Source organism: Camellia sinensis, chromosome 5 (genome assembly GCF_055761805.1).
Source record: "Camellia sinensis isolate YWXY chromosome 5, ASM5576180v1, whole genome shotgun sequence".
In the NCBI taxonomy this organism is placed as follows: domain Eukaryota; kingdom Viridiplantae; phylum Streptophyta; class Magnoliopsida; order Ericales; family Theaceae; genus Camellia; species Camellia sinensis.
Genome location: NC_138965.1, coordinates 56,815,328 through 56,827,822, shown reverse-complemented (window position 1 = coordinate 56,827,822; position 12,495 = coordinate 56,815,328). Strand labels below are relative to the sequence as shown.

At 34.8% G+C, this 12,495-nt stretch overlaps 1 long non-coding RNA gene and 1 pseudogene across 1 annotated transcript; both read right to left on the bottom strand.

Moving 5' to 3' along the window:
* Positions 1-1,567: 1,567 nt before the first annotated feature.
* Positions 1,568-3,971, bottom strand: LOC145790647 (uncharacterized). Its single transcript, XR_014329540.1, has 2 exons — positions 3,517-3,971; positions 1,568-1,860 (listed from the first exon to the last, which is right to left on the bottom strand). It is a non-coding gene; the product is annotated as an uncharacterized LOC145790647 (long non-coding RNA).
* A 1,537-nt stretch (positions 3,972-5,508) lies between these two features.
* LOC145791424 (putative pectinesterase/pectinesterase inhibitor 25 pseudogene) lies at positions 5,509-7,487 on the bottom strand (annotated as a pseudogene).
* Between the last annotated feature and the right edge of the window lie 5,008 nt (positions 7,488-12,495).

Sequence of the window (12,495 nt, the reverse complement as noted above, 5' to 3'; positions counted from 1 at the left end):
GCTCCATGTTCGTTCTTAAGTGTAGATATTTGATTGTGCAATCAAACGTATTAATCAGAGAGTTTTATTTTGTTTCAGTTGATATATTTTTTGGATTCTTTTTTCAGTTGAAACCCGTGAATATGATTTTTTGGATATTGGATTAAATAAAGTTACACTGACATTATTTGTATCCCATATTGGTTGGATAAAAAACATTTGAGATTGTTTCCATTGTCCACCCCAAACTAGAATACTTTGTTTGTGTTTGGCCAAAATATTTTTCACATTTTTTGACATTTGATATAACAAAAATTATAAATCAACCAATAATGTTTTCCGTAGTCAAAGACAAATGAGCTGATTTTCATTTTCTAAGAGAAATATGTCACTAATTTTTTTTTTATCATTGTTTGTATCTGTTACTGTCATGGATACTTATGATTGATTTTAATATTTAGAGATAATTATTAAAAAATTAACGATGCATATATAGGCAATATAAATTGGTAACAAAAAGCCATGATATATATAACCCTCAATTTTTAAATGTAAAAAAATATAATTCAAATTAGAATTGTACCAGTGTTACCACCACTACCCTCACCCATATCATCACCACCATCACTTTCACCACAACCACTACTACTATTGCATTTTTTCTAAGATTGTAACTAAATAGATAAAACCACAAAAAGACAATTGTTGAAAAATATTTTTAGCAAAAAAAAAAAAAAAATCCTCTATCAAAATAGAGGATAAATATTGAAACTTTTTTCTTTTCCTCGAGACTGCATACAATTGTTTTGAGTCGCATGAAATAATTCTAATTCAATTGGAATGAAAAGGGACAATATCGAATTTTTTTTTTTTAAATATTCTTTAAAAAAAATTAGAAAATTGACCAACTTTTCAAACTATTTAGAAAACTAACTTGCTTTTTTAAATCGTATTTTGAAAATACAATTTCACCTTAAAATCGCATGTTGAAAATACAATTTATGATAACATGGACTTCACTTTTTGAAATTGAATTTCAATTTCAAAATTGCATTTTCAAAATGCGATTTCAAAAAACAAGTTAGTTTCCCAAACAATTTGAAAAGTGGGTCAATTCTCTAAATTTTTTTTTTTTAAATATTAAAAAAAAATCTTGACAATGTCATATCTTGCAATTTAAAATATATATATATATATATATATATAACGTATCAACATATCTATAAAAGATATTCTACTAAAAAAAAGTTGTATTATTTATTCAACTCATATTTCTCAAAAAGTGGATCCCACAATAATAGCTTCAAATAATTAAACAGAACTAATATGAAAGGAGGAAAACAGGATTGCCTACTTCAATGCATATATATATCTTGGTTATAAATATATAATCCCATAAGACTTTGGGGTTTGACCCAATGGTCTAACAGCTACACATTAAGGTGTTGTGAAGGGGAGGTAGGGGTTGAAATTGATAGAGTAGCGATAAACTCTTTTAGTGGTAATCTAACTATATTAACACTATCTTTGTCAAAAAGTAAAAAAATCCCATAGTAGAGTTTTATATTCTTTAAATAGACGCATCAAATGTTTCAAAGCATATTCTTCACTATGTACATATAACCTATAAAGATATTTCACAATAAAAGAGTTTTAAGGTCAATTTTGTACATCATTATCCATGTCTATATTGTTCGCACCAAGCAAGACTCCAAGAGCATTATTTGCTTATATGTCATTCCTATCCCTTTGTTCATATAAGTATTTGTTCATATAAGTAGGGCAACTTCAGCATTAGGGGAACAGCTACTCTTCTTGGAAATTTGATTGCTTCCAATTCCAAGGGAGAGGGGACCACAAAAATCATACAGAAATTTTGATCTGAAAGAAAATCAAAGATAAGATACACTCTTCCAAAACTAGGAAAAGTTAACATGGAACAAGAACAATAAATATTTCCAAGAATATTAATAAGATGGAAATGGGCATTGCTTGTATTACACAAACTTGTGAATTGACTATTTAAGCCCCATAACAATAGAAATGGCTCCAAATCATAGTGTCAAAGTTGTATTTATCTTCTTAGAAGAGATCAAAATTAATATATCAAATCAAAGTGAATGGCTTCAGCTTTTGATGTTTCTTGCATTTGGATAGAACTCTCTTACTCTCCTTTAAAGCCATTGTTCAATCAATTTGTCAAATTCCTCTAAACAACCAATAGCTCATGACTACCTTGCCATTCATTCCCAGAATCGATATTTGTTATACAAACACTCTTCAATAGTGTTGGTTCCTATTAGACTATTGATGAGTTGTGATGGACACCCTTTGCCATTTTCCTAAAAACTAGGTGGCCTGAAGTATACGGGCTATGCATTTGGCCACTGTTCAGTTTTGGATAATGGCAGCCCACAAGTTCAGCTAGGAGTGACATTGCCCAGCAAATTGTCAGGGGAAATTGGGCCTAATTTGGAACAAAGCCTACTAAGTAAGCAATAAAAATCAAGAAGAGAAAGAAACAAAGAATAAGAGTCAGAGTGCAAACACAAACACCCCCCCCCCCCCACCCAAAATAAAAATAAAAATTAACAAGAAAATGTTTAAAAAAAACAAAAGAAAGAAATAAAGAGTGAAGAAACAAGAAGAAGTCAAATCATGTTTGTAGAGAAGATTAAGTGATGCCAAAATCATCACATCATAGCTCAATGGAGCACATCATCTCGAATTGAATGGAGTCAGGGGATTCGCGACTACTATAAAATTAGAATAATGTCATACAAGCATAATTTTTGTGTAAAATTTTAACACAAAAAAAGATATGGCCTTTTGTGGTGCTTTCATTTTAAATCAAAACGACCCACCATTATGCTCATAATTTCAAAAGTACTACTACCGGGAATGTCAAAAAAGTGGAAAGTTGAAAAAATAATTGCAAACTCATGAAAGTACAAGTGATTTGTGCACTGAATTGTGCAAATAATGTTGTACTTTTATGAATTTGCAATTATTTTGATATTTCCCATTTTTTTTTTTTTTATATTTCTCCATTATGTATATGTACTTTTTTTTGTATAAAAATTATGTTTGTATACTATTTTCTCAACACATAAAAAAAATACAATACTTATGATAATGTGACACATCCCAATCTAAGAGTTTGTTTCAGCTAGCTAGACAAAAATTGCCAAGTAACCAAACCACTAGAGTTTCCTAATAACTATATTGATACAAAGCTGCCAACTGTTCTATTTATTAGAGTTCTCTACTAGTTATATTGTAGTAATGAGTTAGATCAAATGAGACAAGAATGTTACCCTTAACGTGTGCAACTCAATCTCAGTTGGACCTAGAAAAATACTCCTTGCTAGGAACTCAACAGCAAGTTTTGCTTATAAATACTACTCATTCTTTACAAGCTATTCACTCCTTTATGTTACATGAGCCTTTCACACCATAGAAACACTTTTGATAAACTTCTCTGAAACAAACACATAAAACCCTTTTACTAAAGAGAAAAACAATGTTGGCACTCACTGTGTTGATCACTCTCTGGTGGAGTTCACTAGGGAAGTCCATGCCCATTGACACTACAGTTGCACAAGATGGATCAGGGAATTTCAAAAGAATCGCAGATGCCATTCTTGCAGCCCCTAACTACAGTAAACGTAGATACTACATAAAAATCAAAGAAGGCTTCTATAGAGAGAACATTTTCGTTGGAGAACAAAAAACAAATCTAACATTTGTTGGGGATGGCTGGAACAAGACGGTGATATCAGGCAACAAGAGCAATGGCACAGGTTTCCACACCTATTATACAGCAACAGCAGGTCAGTCAACTAATTGGTCTTTAGAGTTGAATTTGGATACTTGGATTTTGACTTAGGTTATGAATTCTAAATCTAGGCATCAGAAATCCTTTTAAGTTTGAAATTTTGATTGAAGAGAAATAAATTAAATTAGTAGATTGAATTAAAATTTATACCAGTCCCAACTAGGGGTGTGCGCGGTGCGGGTCGGTGCGGTTTGAAAGAAAAATAGAAACCGTATGGCGGGTGGCGGATTGATAAAAGTGTCACTAGAATTTGTCATTTTTCTTATCAAAAACCGGCGGTTCGGTTGGCAAATAATGGCGGATTTGCCTTGGCGGTTCGGGCGGATTGGCGGTTTATAAAAAATATAATTCAAATTACAAAACTTAAATCAAAGAGTAAAAAAAAGACGAGAGATATCGTGATGTTAAGCATCTTGCGAAGCTTTCTTCTGATGTAGCAAGTGTAGCAACAACATGATAATATCAACGACTATGCCATCAATTCATTACAAGCATCTGTGAAGCTACAATGATCAAATACAATACATAAAATTCCCCTCGAGCAGTAATGTAATACTATATTCTAAGGTATAGGACAACAAGCAAACTTAAGTAAAAAAGAATTTTTAGAATCCTATAAAACATGATTTAATAGCGGTGCGGGTCGGTGCGGTTTGAAAGAAAAATAGAAACCGGCGGATTGATAAAAGTGTCACTAGAATTTGCCATTTTTCTTATCAAAAACCGGCGGTTCGATTAACAAATAATAACGAATTTGCCTTGGCGGTGCGGTTCGGTGCGGTTTTGGCGGTTTCGGCGGTTTTGGCGGTATTATGCACACCCCTATTGCCAATTGTATTCTTCCTTTAGTGCTAACTATGGTTCTCTGTTCTCATACTATGCATAGTAAACTTTGTCTAGACTATGGCCCCTTCATTCTAACCAACCCTTGGGATCAATTATGTCATCAAGGAAGCTTTGCATGATGATCATTCTTGAGAAAGTTTTCATGTTATATGAAGCTGTCTTTTAATTATGAAAAGAATGGACTCTTTTGTGCTGCAAGAATTTTCAGGCGATCATCACTTTTGTCCTGACACAATTCTCATCTTTGAATAGGTGTCTTCACAATGGGGGTTTGTAATCAGTCTAAATTAATCAAAGCATGATTAAGGTACTGTCCACGACTCTCAGATCTTTCTTTTATTTTCTGGTATTTGATTTTCATTGGGTGGTTAGTTTGGATCTGGAAAGATATCTATAAATCTTAAATTAGTTTGGTTTGGACTTATAGAGAACCCAGCTTGTACCGTGCTGTGAGTTTGGTTGAAGTCATCATAGGCTTTGATAGAATGGATTTTTACATGATAACTCTAGTTTGACATCTGACTTAAAATAATTTAAGTTCTGTGAGAGAGCAATTGTAGCTAACTTCTTGGTATCTAACAAAAGTTCCAATAAGAGGATTCTAGGTATAACTTTGAAGAAGTTGATGAAAGGTTGTGTAAATTTGGCCAGTACTGGACGAGGCAAGGCCAAAAACATAATATTTGGGTATATGAAATTCATTTATTGAATTCTAACAGCACTCAGATGTGCTAAAACACCAAAAAGAAATATATTTAGCCAACCGTAAAATGTCCATAATGTAAATGAAACACTTCCACATCATTGTCTTTGCATTGCAATCTTTGAAGGAAGTTGCGCAAGTTGAAAGGAAATGTCCATAATGGTATTGTACATTACAAAATTATAGTAAATCTAGAAAGAAGGGTATTCCTGTGGCCGGAATCCATTTGTCTCCCTCAATGAAATTTCTGAGTGTAAAATTAGTTGCTTCAATGGAGCTATTAATTACCTTTTCCCATGGTACTCTTCCTCCAGTATTGGCTCCGGGTCCTTCGTTCTTGTACTCTGCATAATAAACTCTGTCTGGACTACGACCATTCCATTCCAGCCAACCCTTGGGGTCAATTATATCATCAAGGTAGCTTTGCATGATGATTGTTCTTGAGAGATTCCCCCATGGCCTACCTAAAAATGTTTTAAATTTGAAATTTTCTTGGTGTAGGTCATCTGCAGCTTTTATAGTGCAATTTTGCATAATTGTACCAGTTTTTTCATCTTCTTCTTCTCTTTTTTGTGCTGTTATTGTGTTTGTCTGCAAGTTAAGAGGCTTCTTTGCGTAGATTATAGAATTTTGAAAGAATACTGCAGCATTCCCAAATATAAAATCTACTGTGCCGTAAATTTCGCATTCTCTGAAAAATTGTTTTCCTTTTGCAGTGTACAGGGTATCTTGATACCCTTCAAAACGGCATCTGAAGAATGCTGAATTTTCTGCTGAATTTCTTAATGCTACTGCTTGGTTCATGTATGGTCCGGCTGTGTTCTCAAAGGTAATATCTTGTGCAACAAAGCCTTCACCCTCTATCCCTATAAATGAAGGAAAGAAAAAAGAATGTCAGTCTAATGTTGGGACTAGGGGTGTGCATAATACCGCCAAAACCGCCGAAACCGCCAAAACCGCACCGAACCGCACCGCCAAGGCAAATTCGTTATTATTTGTTAATCGAACCGCCGGTTTTTGATAAGAAAAATGGCAAATTCTAGTGACACTTTTATCAATCCGCCGGTTTCTATTTTTCTTTCAAACCGCACCGACCCGCACCGCTATTAAATCATGTTTTATAGGATTCTAAAAATTCTTTTTTACTTAAGTTTGCTTGTTGTCCTATACCTTAGAATATAGTATTACATTACTGCTCGAGGGGAATTTTATGTATTGTATTTGATCATTGTAGCTTCACAGATGCTTGTAATGAATTGATGGCATAGTCGTTGATATTATCATGTTGTTGCTACACTTGCTACATCAGAAGAAAGCTTCGCAAGATGCTTAACATCACGATATCTCTCGTCTTTTTTTTACTCTTTGATTTAAGTTTTGTAATTTGAATTATATTTTTTATAAACCGCCAATCCGCCCGAACCGCCAAGGCAAATCCGCCATTATTTGCCAACCGAACCGCCGGTTTTTGATAAGAAAAATGACAAATTCTAGTGACACTTTTATCAATCCGCCACCCGCCATACGGTTTCTATTTTTCTTTCAAACCGCACCGACCCGCACCGCGCACACCCCTACACTGGATATAGGAAGTGTTAGGGGAAGGAAGAAACCTAAATTAACGTGGGCTAATATAGTAAATAGAGATGTGAATCTTCTTAATTTGACTAACCAAATGACTTTTGATAGAGTCAAGTGGATAAGAATGATTCATATAGCCGACCCCATCTGATGGGACTTAAGGCTTTGTTTGGTTGGTTGGTAACACAATCATTGGATATCACTCTCCAACAATTTCATTGTAGGCAGTGTATACATGCATAATTAACATTATTTATACTTGGAAAACTAATCCTGTGGATCAGCTTATCAAATCATCCCTTGTGCATGTTAATATTTATTTTATGCTCAAATTCAAAACCTTCGATAAAATGGCTATTAGCAAGAAAAAATAAAAATTGTATTTAAGTGAACTTGGAGCTAATAAAATCGATCATCCATTAAGTTTAAGAAATTTTGTAGTCATTAAGACCCAGGTAATGTGATATCTCCTTATAAAGCTCTTAATTCAGAAATGGCAAATTTGGCACACCAGTTACAATGAGAATGTGGGACTCTCATCTTGGTGTAAAGATAGACATATATTTACATATTTTGATTCATGTCACACTACTAAAAAAAAATTTTTTTGCGACCGCCACGAGCCGACACAAATAATAGAAATGTGATCACAAAAGACCTTTTGCGACCACTAGGGGTGTGCATAATACCGCCAAAACCGCCGAAACCGCCAAAACCGCACCGCCAAGGCAAATTCGTTATTATTTGTTAATCGAACCGCCGGTTTTTGATAAGAAAAATGGCAAATTCTAGTGACACTTTTATCAATCCGCCGGTTTCTATTTTTCTTTCAAACCGCACCGACCCGCACCGCTATTAAATCATGTTTTATAGGATTCTAAAAATTCTTTTTTACTTAAGTTTGCTTGTTGTCCTATACCTTAGAATATAGTATTACATTACTGCTCGAGGGGAATTTTATGTATTGTATTTGATCATTGTAGCTTCACAGATGCTTGTAATGAATTGATGGCATAGTCGTTGATATTATCATGTTGTTGCTACACTTGCTACATCAGAAGAAAGCTTCGCAAGATGCTTAACATCACGATATCTCTCGTCTTTTTTTTACTCTTTGATTTAAGTTTTGTAATTTGAATTATATTTTTTATAAACCGCCAATCCGCCCGAACCGCCAAGGCAAATCCGCCATTATTTGCCAACCGAACCGCCGGTTTTTGATAAGAAAAATGACAAATTCTAGTGACACTTTTATCAATCCGCCACCCGCCATACGGTTTCTATTTTTCTTTCAAACCGCACCGACCCGCACCGCGCACACCCCTAGCGACCACCATGTGTCGGAAAATAGGGGACGCGAATGTGGGGTGGCAAATACCATTTGCTACGGCAAAGCAACAGTCACAAATTATTTGCAACCGCCTAACCTACTTATGGCGTTTGTTGTTTTGTGGTCACAAAAAATAAAAAACTTGTTAACATTTATGTTTCGTTACATGGACTTGGGTATGGATGTCAGGTGCAGGTATGTATCTAGAGGTCGGACTCATCAAACTATAAATTTAAGGATAGGTGGACTCAACAAAAAAATGTCATATTTTTATATTTTTAATCAAATATGTGAGATAAAATTGTCTTACATGTAACATACAGTGTCAAGAAGTGTAACGCCCTCAAAATAATACATAAAACCCATCATTTCTATTCATCAGAGTAGTTCTTACAACAGTATTACATGTTAACAACAAAAGCAAATGCCCTATGGGCTTACAGCTTTCTAAGTCAACACTTGGTTACACAAAAGAAGAGTACTAACTCTATACAAAATAAGCTCTTGGCTTGATATACATGTAATACAGACAAAATAAACAAAAAAACGAGTTTTCAACTCTCATCATCATCCAAGCTATGTCCTTGGAGGTGGCATGCTACCTATACCTGAAAATAATGTCCCATATAGGGTGAGCCAACGCCCAGTAGAGATATGCTAAACACAGTATGAGCAATGACTAAGACATTAGCAATTGATAAATGTTCAATTCCCACAAATCATTTCATAAATCATTTCCATTACATTACCACTATGTCTGTGTTTCATTTCATTTTCCATTTCTTATCAAGTTCACAATTCACAACAACGACTCAGAACCTGGCCAACAACTTACATGAGACAGTGACTCATATTAAATATTTCCCACTTTACAATAGATAAGCATACAAGCTGTATCAACATTTAAACAGATAAGTATATTAGCTGTATCAACACTTCTTTAGATAAGCATATGAGCTGTATCTACACTTCTTTAGATAAGCATATGAGCTGTATCTACGGAGTTCATCCCCCATCTCCTCCCAACACTATCCGGCTTAGAGGTCCATCCCCATCTTCCCCTAAACCACGGAGTACATCCCCCATCTCCTCCTCTACACACAAAGCATATATACACATAGGTCATATACACAATCAATCAATACATAAAGTTAATGTATTCTATCAACCGTCATACTCTATGACACATCCAATTGATTAGTTTTAGTTTGCCTAATCATCATGCATTGTCTACAACAATCAAAACTACCCTCCACCGGTAGCCCAAGCAATTATTTCTAAACAGATAATAAAAGCTTCAACAGATAAAATATCAATGTTTCAAGATTGAGCGATTAATAAATCAAACTCCACCATTCTACCATATAATGAGCCAATTTCATTATTTCCAACTCAATTCCATATAACCACAATTTTTCCAAATTAATTATACCAATTAATTTATACAACAAATTAGGGTTTTCTACCCCATTCCCTAATATTGACCCAATGGTCTATATATCAACAACCAACAACAATACCATTATTTTGAAACCCAAAATACACATTTAGAATCAAAATAACAAAACCCTCCTTCAACATTTTCAAACCCTAGATCCCAAAATCAAACCATTTAACAAAATGCTCAAAAATCTAGATCAAAACCCATAGTTGTGAGTAGGAATCCCTGCCTCAAATTCGGAGCTCAAGGGAAGAAGATGACGAAACTCGAAGTGCTCCAAAACTCAATATTCTTGGATCAAAACGTAGCCCTCGACGATCAACACAACTTTTGTAAAGGCCAAAGGTGAGGAAGTAACCCCTACTAGATCAAACCTTAGAGAGAAGGGAGTTTCTATAGAGAGAGGCTCTCAAAATATCTTTTTAGAAAGTAAGAGAGAGAGAGGAAGTGTAGAAAGTGATTCAAAAGTGCCCAGCTGCTCTCTGTTATACGACATTCCCGCTCGAGCAGAAAACACAACGCTCGAGCGTCAAGAACAAAAAGCTAGGTCCGCTCGAGCGCAAGAAGGTCCCCTCGAGCGCCAAGACACAAGAATAAAGTACATCCGCTCGAGCGTAGATTTCTCCCTTCCAGAACTTACACAGACAAAGCACTACCCGCTCGAGCGCTAACAAACCCGCTCGAGCGCAGGAAATCCGCTCGAGCATAGAAATCACACCTGCAGAAGTTTTCCAGAGGCACGAGATACTGGGAGTGTGTAAAACCCGCTCGAGCACAAAAAGTTCCGCTCAAGCGTACAACTAAAAGCCAAACTCCGCTCAAGCGCAGAATTACCCACTCGAGTGTAACACCAAAAACCTGAGCAACTAGATTTGAGACTTAGGCTCAACCAACCCGTAACACACCTGCCCAAAACAACCCAAGACTCAAATATAAAGAGTAAAGGATGTAAACAAGGTATACACAACAACCAACTCCACGGAACCTAAGTCCGGATACAACAATTAAAGAAAAGGGAAACCGGGATCGCTATAAGAAGACATTTATAGCAATTATTCAACAATATGTACATATAATAACAGTGTTATATACAATTATATAAGAAGTGTCTGTTAAAAAGTAGCCGACACATATCCTATACATACCTATACCCTTGTCCGAGTGTTGAGTGTTCGACACAAATATTTGATTTATTTTGAAGAGTCCATATAAGTTGTAACATAGCATTTTGGCAACCATCTTGGTACCGTTGCAAACAGTCTTCAATGAAATTTCATAAAAATGCTAGAAGAATATCCTTATTATAAAAATAATTATTTGCAAATTATTATTTATTATAAAAATCGTATATACATTTGCTACAAAGAAATCAATTGCAAGCACCTAACGGTATTTTTAATGAAAAATAATATAAAATTAACAAATTAATTTAAATCTATAATAGATATATCAACCTATTTTCACATATATACTCAAATGTTATATGCAATAATAATAGACAAATAAAGTAATACATGTAAAGAGTTATATTTGTGAAGAATGTTCATACATGTATCACATGATATATAATGAAAGCTATGCCTTTCAAATGTTGCCATGTGTCCATGTAACAATCTACCATTTGTCCTCTCCAAGTAATATGTCTTCTATTTTCTCTATTCTATGTCATTTTGTTTTCCCAACAACCTCTCAAGTTTATTTATTCTCTTTCTTTTTGTCTTCTTTTGCAATATTTGATTCTCCATGTGTGATTGTTTTGTGATTTTTCATCTTTACATTAATTAAACTATTGCTTCTCTTCATTTTTACATTAATTAATTAAACTGCTACATCTCTATTAACTTTGCATCTATTCATCTTGCTCTAATCAATAGTATGCTCTAATTTGTTTTGTAGACAGTTCTTATATGTAAATTTCTTATTTTCTTATTGGTTTTTTTTTTTTTTTTGGGTAAGATTTTGATTATTTGTTCCAAGAAACTCCTTGTATTATGATAGTTGAACTTTGCAAAATATCATAATGTATAGTGATTCTGGTTTAGACCCTACCTGTTTATTGTTTTGGATCCGGGATTCCTTGTCTTATTTGGTTGTTCATATCCTTATTCATCTTATTCTTGATTGAGTTTGGTTGTTTGGATGTCTTTGTTGCATTTGGAATAGGTCGGGAGTTTGTTTCTCAATAGAATTGTTGCCCAGATTTTGGTCAGTTTGCTCGAGCAGTCTTTTGGTCACTTGAGCTGTCCTTGAGAACTTCCGATATATTTGCAGGTCTGCAAAAGTACTGGAAGGGTGTTTTTTTTTCCCGCTCGAGTGGTGTTTCTTGTGCTCTAGCGGTCCTTCTTGCGCTTGAGCAGTGTTTGCGAACTCTCTGCAAAAGTACTAGGAGGCGGTGTTTTATGCTCGAGTAGTCACTTTGTTCGCTCGAGCGAACTCACTTATTGTGTCCGGTTGCTCGAGCAGTGTTTTGGTCGCTCGAGCGGTCTGTGCGTATATCAGTTTGTAATAGGTACTTTTTTAGTCACTTTTTCATATCTCTCTCTCTCTCTAAACATTTCAAAAACCCTAAATCTAGACCTTTTCTCTCTAAAACTCATCTTCAACCTCCAAATACTGTCAATCTATTTATCTCTACACTCCAGTCCCTTTGATCAAAAGGTAGAGCTCACCTTGAGCTTCGTTTGAATTGGAACAAAGTTGGTTTTCGGCTTCGTCGAGGTTTCTCCACTCTCTTCCTTACCTTCTAGCTTTGAGATAGGGATTTCTCTACACTTTCG